Consider the following 12350-nt stretch of genomic DNA (forward strand, 5'->3'; position numbering starts at 1 on the left):
TGATAAAGGCAAAGGGAAGTTCGTGAGCAAAACGTCAGCAGATATAGCATAATGTGAGTTGTCTATTTTGGATGGAAGGATAAAACAATGTTAAACCATTTAAGTGGAGAGAGAATAGAGAACTCTGTGATACAGACGGTAATCATGATCCTGGTACATGAATTATATGTAGTTAGTCTGCACTTGCAGTAAGTTACTTGGAAGCTAAGTGGAATGATTGTGTTTCTATCAAAGGGTACGAGGTTTGATCAGGAATGTTTTATTGCATCTGTACCGGTGAAAGTGAGGAGTGCAGATTCTGGAGATCTGAGTCCAACAATGTGAGGCTGGAAAACGCAACCTATCAGGCAGCAGTCGAGGAGCGGGAGAATTGGCGTAACAGGTATAAGTCCTTCATCAGGAATCTGCCCGAAACATCGACTCTCCTGTTAGTTGGGTGCTGCCTGACCTGTTGTGATTTTCCAGAATCACATTTTTCGAGTCTACATCAGTATGGGCATTGCTAAGATCACATATGACACATTATGTGCAGTTTTGATCCCTTAATCTAAAATCAAGATAATTGATTTCGATGCTTATCAAGAATGTTTTGTTCACATTTTCTTGAAGTGAAGGCCGTTTGTTCTGAAACATTATCAGTTTTGGTCTTAGATAAGAAATCTTTTTGAAACATATACAATTTCGAGAAAAATCAGCTGAATACATATTTTCTCTTATCAGGGACACTAAAACTATGGAATAAACGTTAAGAATAAAATGTGTTGATTTTCGCACAAACATTTTGAAGACATCAAACGATTTTTAAAAATTAACCATATGCATACCTACATATCATCAAATTATAAAGCAGGAATTTTCTTATTTGCTAATGAAAGGCACTGTGCATAACAACAGCAATGATGCATTTGCATATCGTCCATTATTATCCATTCCAGAGAACGTTCACGACGAGCGCACACGTTCCAGTTTGGTGTTCAGTTGACGTAATTGTATGTTTCAACACAGAGAGGGAGAACAGTGTTCCCTGCCTGAGAAGCAGCAACTGATTGATCCCTCTCTGTTATTGTGTTCCACCTGACAACAGTAAATCTCTGACTCACCGCTACCTGATGAGTCGTGGAGAATTCCTGTTGAGAGATTCATTGCAATCTCCCTACTGTCTGAAACAAAGGGAATTCAGCTAAATCCAACTATTCTGGCGAGAAATCGCATTTCAAGCAGCTTGACTGCGCATAATGGGCGGCACGGTGGATCAGTGGTGAGCACTGCTGCGTCACAGCACCAGGTCCCAGGTTTGATTCCAGCCTCGGGCGACTGCCTGTGTGGAGTTTGCATATTCTCCCCCTGTCTGCGTTGGTTTCATCCAGGTGTTCCAGTTTCCTCCCACAGGTCCAAAAATGTGTAGTTCGGGTGAATTAGCCATGCTAAATTGTCCATAGTGATGGGTGCATTAACCAGAGGGTTGTGCTCCTCTTCGGAGGGTCGGTGTGGACTTGTTGGGCCGAAGGGCTTGTTTCCACACTGTAGGGAATCTACTCTAATAGCTTCAGAGGACAGAATAACATTTGGGACAGTCTATCATCTATCCATTTGTTATGAGTTCAACTATTATGACACTCTGGAAAGCTTTCATTTTTCTATTTTGTCTTAAGATGTGAGTGTGTGTGTGTGTGTGTGTGTGTGTGTGTGTGTGTGTGTGTGTGTGTGTGTGTGTGTGTGTGTGTGTGTGTGTGTGTGTGTGTGTGTTTGACATTTTTCTACAGGATGAGCCAGGCTGACATTTATATCATTAGCCATATCACTAAACTTTGAAATTTGTTGTAAACAGTGGAGCAGTCTGACTGCAGAAGGAAACACTGACCCTGCAACATTGTTTGGACCACGTATTCTAAAAGTGCTGTTCAAGTGGGAGTTCCCTTCCCCAGAAGTTTGTGGTGCCTGGATGTTTACATTTATTCAAAGTTGTGTCTGTTAAATATTTGATCGACAAGTGAATGTAGGAAAATGGTGCACGTACAGAAGAAGTACTGCTGAGACCATAATCAGATCAGCTACGAATTTAGTGCGTGGCAGAGCCATGAAAAGTGCCTAATGGCCCACTCTTGCTCCTCAGTCCGATGTTCCTATATTCCATTCAGCCCCTCACAGCTCCTGCACAGGAGTAAATGGAGGCCACTTGCTCGAAAGACAGTAATCCAGGATCTCCTTCTGTCCCTCACAATTGGCTCACACAGTTTGGTGTGGGGCCAAAAATGTTAATTCAAAACCCAGGCTGGGCTCAAAAGACGCCTTTGATCTTTTATAGAGTGTCTCTTCTCTGCAACTTGTGTTTCATTTGTTGGTCATGGTTCAGACCCAGATTCATTGTGAACACAGTCCCCATACCTCACACTGAGATGAGTCATAAAATGCTTTGCTCTCTCTAACTGCAACTTCCAATAACGGAATGCTCAGGAAAATTACAACCATTAACTTTCTAATTACAGAATATGAAATCACGAGGAACAGTATCGGATGGTAATTCGGATGGTCAGGCCTGCCGTCCCATTGTATGAGATTATGGATGATCCAATGTTGGCATCAACTCTGCTTTATTTCCCGATTCTTCATATCCCTCAATTCTATGACAGGTTCAAAAACCCACCTACCTCCTCTACAAATCCTTTCAGTGATCTGGCTCCCCGAACTCTATGTACCAGATAACTCCTGACATTCACAATCCTCTGTGAGAAGGTTCCACTCCCAAAACATACACAATGACCTATTTGTATGTTCAAAAGAGGTGAACACAGTAGCTCACGTAAGAGTGACAGACACTGATATCAAGGCCAGAGTTGACTCAGGATGTTATCAAGGAACGTTAACTGAATTACATTTAATAGGAATCGGCCACAGTCTCTCCTCTGGTTGGGGTCAGCCATCGCAGAGAGGAAGATGTTCGTGGTTGGTGGACAACAATCCTCTCAGTCCCGGGGCATCCCTACAGGAGATCCTGAGAGTAGCTTCCTCGACACAATCGTCGTCAGCTGCGTCAACACTGTCCTTCCCCATTGTAATATCAGAAATGTGGATGATCTCTGAAGATCACACAATGTTCAAATCATTCCACCCCCCCCCCCCCCCCCGCCTACCTCAGCTCCTGAAGCAGTCTGTGTCTACGTGCAGCAAGACCTGGACTGCATTCAGGCCTGTGCTGTTAAAGTGTCCGCAACATTCATGTAACGAAATGGCCGGACACTGCACATTTTCACAGTTGAATGCGGAGCTCATTCAGCATCTCAAGCTGGTTTCACGCGAATATGAGCTAGCATTCAGCCCATCAGAACTACTGAACGGGAAGAGTCGCAGTACATTGAATACTCGTGCCTGTTTCATAGGAAGATGAGGGTTCTGGTCAACACAACGAACTGTTGAACAGGAACAGGTGGAGCCCAAACAGTCTCTCTAAACTGTTACACATGACCAGGGAAAAGGCATTTAGCCTCGCAAATGCTTATACAGGAACAGGTGGATGTCACTGATGTTCCAACATGACACATCACAGGAGCAGATCATGATGTTGATCGTGGCTTCATTGTCTGTGGTGCATGTGCGACTTTAACGTGGTTTTCTGGCAGTGAGGAGCGAAACAAGGAGACATCTTCCATCTCCGAAAAGGCAGACCCATGTTCTCTGTGGGGGTCGGAAGCTGGTGGGAATAGCAAACTGTGTGATCGTCCATCCCCCTGAAGTTCAATGCAATGCCACCTTATTCTCTCGCAGTGCGACAGATTAATCTTCACGCACAGCTCATGGTACATCATCCCAGGGATTACTTTGGTGGAATTCCTTTGCACTCTCTCTGCGGTAAGGAGATCATTCTTATAAAGGAGAGAAAATCTGTGCACAATATTCCAAATACTACGTCAATAAAATTCTCAGGGATGATCACAATGATTACTTTCCCTCACTTCGCTGTCTCCATTTCTTTCGTATGGTGTTAAAAAAATCATTCGCTATATACTTCCACTAATGGGAAATTTACAACTTCTTTACATCTTTACGTCACTCTCGGGGACAGACTAAATGAGATGGAATACACCAAACATAAGGAATAGTAGCTTACCTGATGGAAATAAGCAGTAGGAATATGGCAAATAGGAATCAGAAGGGAGTTGTCTTTAATTTTGTTATTTTAATATCCAGGCAGGCAGATTTGCTACTTCTACTCAGGAGGCAGAAGGCCAGTCGGGGTAAACCTAAAGAGAGAGTGAGAAAAGAGACTGGTACAGTTTAGAAGTTAGACAGCCAAGACAGGCAAGGGCAACGCACAGAATGAGGTAGGACTGAGCAGTTCTAATAGACAATAGGTGCAGGGGTAGGCCATTTGTTTGATCAGTATTCTGTTCCTGCAGTATCCCTATAACTCTTGATTCCATTAACTTTAAGAGCTCTTGAAAGTATCAGAGACTTGGCCTTCACTGCCTTCTGGGCAGAGCATTCCATGTGTCCACTACTCTTTGCATGAAGAAATTTCTCCTCAACTGTTATAAGTGGCCTACCCCTTATTTTTAAACTGTGTCCTCTGGTTCGGGACTCACCCATCAGTGGAAATGTGCTTCCTGCCGTCATAGTGTCCAACCCTTTAATAATCTTATACATCTCATCAGATCCCTTTTCAAACTTCTAAACTCAAGTGCATACAATCCCAGTCACCCCAATCTTTCAACATATGATAGTTCCGCCATTCTGGGAATTGACCTCGTGAAGCTACCCTGCATTCCCTCAATAACCAGAATGTTCTTCCTCAAATATGGAGACCAGAATTACACATAATCCAGATGTTGGTGTCACTGGGGCCCAGGACAGCTGCAGAAGGACCTCTTTGCTCCTATACTCAATTCCTCTTGTTATGAATGCCAGCATGCTGTTAGCTTTCTTCACTGCCTGCTGTACCTGCATGCTTGCTTTCATTGACTGATGTACACAAACTTAGATCTCGTTGTACTGCCCCTTTACCTAACTTGATTCCATTTAGATAGTAATCTGCCTTTCTGGTCTTACCACGAAAGAGGATAAGCACACATTTATCTACATTAAATTGCATCTGTCATGCATCTGTCCACTCACCTAGCCTGTCCAAGTCGACCTGTATTCTCATAACATCCTCCTTGCAATTCACCCAACCACCCAACTTTGTGTCATCAGGAAATTTGCTAATATTATTTAATCTATATCATTGATGTATATTGTAAACAGTTGCAGTCCCAGCACCGAGCCTTGTGGTACCCCACTGGTCACCGCCTGCCATTCTGAAAGGGACCTGTTTACCACTACTCTCTGCTTCCTGTCAGCCAGTCAATTTTCAATCTAAGTCAGTTGTTGTGGTTCTGTTCGCCGAGCTGAAAGTTTTTGTTGCAAACGTTTCGTCCCCTGGCTAGGCGACATCATCAGTGCTTTGGAGCCTCCTGCGAAGCGCTTCTTTGATGTTTCTTCCGGTATTTATAGTGGTCTGTCCTTGCCGCTTCCGGGTGTCAGTTTCAGCTGTCCGCTGTAGTGGTTGGTATATAGGGTCCAGGTCGATGTGTTTGTTGATGGAGTTTGTGGATGAATGCCATGCCTCTAGGAATTCCCTGGCTGTTCTCTGTCTGGCTTGCCCTATGATAGTGGTGTCCCAGTCGAATTCATGTTGCTTGTTGTCTGTGTGTGTGGCTACTAGGGATAACAGTGAGACAAACTGTCGTACCTATGATGATAAGGAAAAGACAAACACATAACCTCAACACCAAGGAGAGGGAAGCACGGAAATCACTAAGAAACAATAAGAACATAATCATACTACCAGCAGATAAAGGCAGAATGACGGCCATCCGAGATAAATCAGATTATAACCAAAAAGCACAACAACTACTTTCAGATACCAACACCTACCAAATGAAGAAATCTGACCCCACACCACAACTCACCAATAGAATAAATAACACACTAAGGAATCTACAAAATAATGGACAGATAACCAAAGCTGACCTACAAAGAATGAAACCGGACAGCAACAACACCCCCAGATTCTATGGACTACCTAAAGTACACAAACCAGACATCCCACTCAGACCCATAGGATCACTACCAGGGACACCATCATACAAACTGGCCAAAGAACTACAACAGAAACTGAAACACCTGGACAGCGGATCCAAACACTCCATACAATCAACACAGGAATCCCTTGACATCATCAGAAATATACACATAGACAAAGAAGAAACCATGATCTCATTCGACGGGACGGCACTGTTCACTTCGATTGACAAAACCCTAGCCAGAGAAACAATAGCCAACCTACATCCCTAGTACACACACACACAGACAACAAGCAACATGAATTCGACTGGGACAACACCACTATCATAGGGCAAGCCAGACAGAGAACAGCCAGGGAATTCCTAGAAGCATGGCATTCATCCACAAACTCCATCAACAAACACATCGACCTGGACCCTATATACCAACCACTTCAGCGGACAGCTGAAACCAACAACCGGAAGCGGCAAGGACAGACCACTATAAATACCGGAAGAAACATCAAAGAAGCGCTTCGCGGGAGGGTCCAAAGCACTGATGATGTCGCCTAGCCAGGGGACGAAACGTTTGCAAAAAAATCTTCCAGCTCGGCGAACAGAACCACAACAACGAGCACCCGAGCTACAAATCTTCGCACAAACCTTGAACCTAAGTCGGTATTTTGCCCCCAGTACCATGTGCCCTAATTTTGCTCACTAATCTCCTATGTGGGATTTTATCAAAGGTTTTCTGAAAGTCTAGGATCACTACATCCACTGGTTCTCCCTTGTCCATCTTCATAGTTACATCCTCAAAAAATTCCAGAAGATTAGTCAAGCTCGTTTTCCCCTTCGTAAATCCATGCTGACCCTGACGAATCCTATTTCTGCTCTCCAAACGAGCCGTAATTTCATTTTTTATCATTGACTGCAGCATCTTTCTCACCACTGATGTCAGGCTAACCAGTCTATAATTCCCTGTTTTCTCTCTCGCTTCCTTATTGAAAAGTGGGACAATATTAGCCACACTCCAATCCACAGGAACTGATCCTGAATCTATAGAACATTGGAAAATGGTTGCCAATGCGTTCACGATTTCTAAAGCCACCATCTTAAGTACCCATTGATGCAAACCATCAGGTCCCAGGGACCTGCCAGCCTTTAGACCTAACTGTCTATCCAACACCATTTCCTGCCTAATATAAAATCCCTTCTGTTCATCCATTACCCTCGGTCCTTCAGCCACTATTACATCTGGGAGATTGTTTGTGGTCTTTCCCAGTGAAGACAGCTCCAAAGTACCTATTCAACTCTTCTGCCATTTCCTTGTGCCCCATAATAAATTCGCCCGTTTCTGTCTTTCAGGGCCCAATTTTAGTCTTGACCATTCTTGTTCTTTTCCTATACCTAAAAAAAGCTTTTACTATCCTCCTTTGTATTTTTAGCCAGTTTTCCTTTGGACCTCATGTTTTCTCCACATGTTGCCTTTTTGGTTATCCTCTGTTCATCTTTAAAAGTTTCCCAGTCCTCCAGCTTCCTGCTCATCTTTGCTATGTTTTGCTTCTTCTCTTTTATCTTCATAAAGTCCTTAATTTCTTGCCTCTCCTGAGGATCTTTCTTCCTCTTTGGAGTGAACAGATCCTGCACCTTCTGCATAATATCCAGAAATACCTGCCATTGTTGTTCCCCTGCCATCCCTGCTAGGGGACTGAACCATGGAACTTTGGCCAGCTCCATAGTTCCCTTTGTTCAACTACAATACTGACACTTCCGATTCTCCCTTCTCCCTCTCAAAGTGCAGATTAAAACTGATCATATTATTGTCACTACCTCTTAATGGCTCCTTTACTTCGAGGACCCTGATCAAATCCGGTTCATTGTACAACACCACATCCAGAATTGCCTTTTCCCTGGTAGGCTTCAGTACAAGCTGTTCTAAGAATCCATCTCAGAGACACTCCACAAACTCCCTTTCTTGGGGCCCAGTATCATCCTGAAAATCTCAGTCTACCTGCATGTTTAAATCCCCCATAACAACTGTCATAATACCTTTGCAACAGGCTAATTTCAACTCCTTATTCGAATTACACTCTACATCCAGACTAGTGTTTGGGAGCCTGTAGATAACTCCTATTCGGGTCTTTCTACCCTTCGAATTTCTCAGGTCTTTCCATACTGACTCTACATCTCCTGAATCCGTCTCCCACCCTCCCCTCCCCCTTCGCAAGAGTCTGAATATCATCCCTCACCAACAGGGCAATCCCACTCCATCTGCTTGTCAGTCTATCCTTTCGACAGCGCTGCACTGCTTTTATTTCAATGCAAGAGGCTTGACAGAGAAAGCAGATGAGCTTAGGATATGGTTTTGAACATGGGACTGGGATATTGTGGGTATTACAGAAACGTGGCTTAGGAATGGACAGGACTGGCAGCTTAATATTTCAGGGTATAGATGCAAGAGGAAGGATAGAAAGGGGGACAAGAGAGGAGGTATAGTGATGTTTTTGATTAGGGATAACATTATGGTTGTCATTAGGGAGGATATTCATGGGGGTTCACCCAGTGAAGTTATTTGGGTGGAACTGAGAAATATGAACAGGATGTTCACCTTATTGTGGTTGTCTGCATGGGTTTCATCTGGGTGCTCTGGTTTCCTCCCGCAGTCCAAAGATGCGCTAGTTGGGTGGTTTATCCAGACTGAATTGTCCCACAGTGTTCACGGATGTGCAGGTTAGGTTGGATTAGCCATGGGAAATGCAGTGTTACAGAGGTAGTGTAGGAATATCTGAGGGTCAGTGTGGATGTGATGGGCGGAATCGCCTGCTTCCACACTGTTGGGATTCTCTGATATTTCTACAAGTTTTAAAATAATTCGGGAAATAATAGACCAGATCTAAAAGTTGGTGTTCAAAATTGGACAAAGGCCAATTTTGACGGACAGGGCAAGAACTTTCAATATTTCTTTGCTATTCCCAGGTAAAGAGACAGCTGGAAGGTGGGAACGTAACATAAGGAATGGGAGCAGGAGTAAGCTGTCTGGCTCCTCCAGCCTGCTCTGCCATTCAATCAGATCAGCGCTGATCTTTTCATGGCCTCAGCTCCACTTTCCTGCTCTCTCACCATAACTCTTAATTCCTCTCCTGTTCACAAATCTACCTTTTGGCTTAAAGATATTCAAGATGATAGCCTCAACAGCAGAGAATTCCACAGATTCACAACCCTTTTAGCTGAAGAAGATCCTCCTCACCTCAGTCCTCAATCTGATACCTCCTTATTTTGACACTATGCTGTCTAGTTTCACCCGTGCCCAGTGGAAACAACCTCCATGATTCTATCTTATCTATTCCCTTCATAATTTTATTTTTTCCCTATACAATCTCCCATTCTTCTAAACTTTAAAGAGTGTAATCCCAGTCTACTCAATCTCTTCTCATAAGGCAACCCTCTCAACTCCAGACTCCAACTAGTGACCCTCCTCTGCACTCCATCCAGAGCCAGGACATCCTTCCTGAAGTAAGGAGACCAAACCTGTACACCGTACTCCAGGTGTGGCCTCACCAACACCCTGTACAGCTGCAGCATAACCGTCCCTCTAGCAGTGAAGGACAAGATTCCATTCACTGCCTTAATTACCTGCTGCACCTGCAAACCAGCTTCCTGTGATTCATGCACAAGGGCACCCAGCTCCCTCTGCACAGCAGTATGCTGCAAGTTTTCAATATTTTAATCATCCAGTTTGCTGTTAGTCTGTCCAAAATACTGGCCTCTCGTTTTCCAACTTTATATTCCATCTGCCAGATCCTTAGCCACTCTCTTAACCTATCTGTATTCCTGTACAGACTCACAGTGGCCTCTGCACATATTGCTCTAACTCATCTTAATGTGAACTCTGACACCGTACACTTGGTCCTCAACTCCAAAACATTTGTGTAAATTGTAAACAGTTGTAGTGCCAACACTAATCCAAACACCCATTTATCCCCATTCTTTATTTTTTGTTGGTTAACCGATCCTGTATCAATGATAATTACCCATAATGCTGTGCATCTTTACCTTATACAGCAGCCTTTTGTGTGGCAACTTGTGGAATGCCTTCTGGAAATCCAGATGCACCACATCCACAGATATCTCGCTACTACTTCCTTGGTTTGTGAGAAGCCCTAGATTTGATCACACTGATCCCCTCACACTCACTCCATCACCGTCACTCGGCCAAACTCACTGTCACTCCATCTCCATAACAAGGACACACTCTCAATCACTCCATCACCATCACCCTGACCCCCTCACACTCACTTCATCACTGTCAAACAGATCCTCTCACACTCACTCCATCACTGTCACACTGAAACCCTTCACACTCACACTGTCAACGTCACCCTGACCCCCTCACACTCACATCGTCAACGTCACCCTGACCCCTTCACGCTCACTCAGTCAACGTCACACTGATCCCCTCACACTCACTCCATCGCTGTCACATTGATCCGCTCACGGTCACTCCATCACTGTCACTCGGTCAACCTCACACTCACTCTATCACCATCACCCTGACCCCCTCACAATCACTCAATCACCGTCACCCTGACCCCCTCACACTCACTCCATCAGTGTCACACTGATCCCCTACATTCACTCCATCACCATCACCCTGACAACCTCACACTCACTACATCACTGTCACACTGACCCCCTCACACGCACTCCATCACCGTCACACTGATCCCCTCACGCTCACACCGTCAACGTCACACTGATCCCCTCACACTCACTCCATCGCTGTCACCCTGAACCCCTCACACTCACTCTGTCAACATCACACTGAACCCCTCACACTTGCACCATCACCATCACCATGACCCACTCACACTCATTCCATCACCGTCACACATGTCCCCTCACACTCCATAACCATCAGTCAGCCTCACTCACTCTCAATCCATCACCCTGAACCCCTCACACTCACTCCATGAACATCACACTGAACCCCTCACACTCACTCCATGACTGTAACCCTGACACCATTACACTCTTTCCATCACCGTTACACTGAGCCCCCACACTGGCTCCATCACCGTCACCCTGACCCCCTCACACTCACTCCATCAACCTCACCTTAACCCCCTCACACTCACTCCATCAACATCACTCTAACCCCCTCAGACTCACTCCATCAACATGAACTTGACACCCCCACACTCACTCCATCAACATCACTCTAACCCCTTCACACTCACTCCATCAACATCACCCTGACCCCCTCATACTCACTCCATCACCCTCAACCTGACCCTCTCACACTCACTCCACACCCTCACCCTGACCCCCTTGCACTCCGTCAACCACCATCACCCTAACCCCCACACACTCACTCCATCACTGTCACCGTGACTCTCTCACCCTCACTCAATCACGATCACCCTGACCCCTTCACACTCACTCCATCACCGTCACACTAATCCCCTCTCACTCACTCCATCACCGATACACTGTACCCCTCACACTCACTCCATCACTCTCACACTGACCCCCTCACACTCACTCAATAACTGTCACGCTGTACCCTTCACACTCAATCCATCTCCGTCACCCTGACCCTATCACACTCACTCCATCGCCGTCACACTGATCCAGTCTCACTCACCCCATCACCGATTCACTGTACCCCTCACACTCACTCCATCATTCACAAACTGACCCTCGCACTCTCACTCCATCCCTCTCACACTCACTCCATCCCTTTCACCTTGAACCCCTCACACTCACTCCATCACTGTCACACGGACTCGCTCAAACTCACTCCGTCAACATCACACTCACTCCATGACCCTCACCCTGACCTCCTTGCACTCCGTCAACCACCATCACCCTGACCCCCTTACACTCACTCCATCACCATCGCCCTGACCCACTCACACGTACTCCATCTCTGTCACCCTGACCCCCTCACACTCACTCCATCACTGTCACCCTTTCTCCTCACAGTCACTCTATCGCTGACACCCTGACCCCCTCACACTCACTCCATCACCCTCACCCCCCACCCTCGCTCCATCACCGTCACCCTGACCCCCTCGCATTCACACCATCACCGTCACACTGACCCACTCTCACTCACTCCATCACGGTTTCTCTGACAGCCTCACAGTCACTCCATCACCGTCGCCCAGAACCACTCTCACTCACTCCATTACAGTCACCCTGACACCCTCGCACTCACTCCATCATGCACACCCTCTACCACTCACACTCACTCCATTACCCTCACCCTGACCCGCCACACTCACTCCATCAACCTCACACTCACTCCCT

This window comes from Hemiscyllium ocellatum, chromosome 13 (genome assembly GCF_020745735.1).
Source record: "Hemiscyllium ocellatum isolate sHemOce1 chromosome 13, sHemOce1.pat.X.cur, whole genome shotgun sequence".
Taxonomy (NCBI): Eukaryota; Metazoa; Chordata; class Chondrichthyes; order Orectolobiformes; family Hemiscylliidae; genus Hemiscyllium; species Hemiscyllium ocellatum.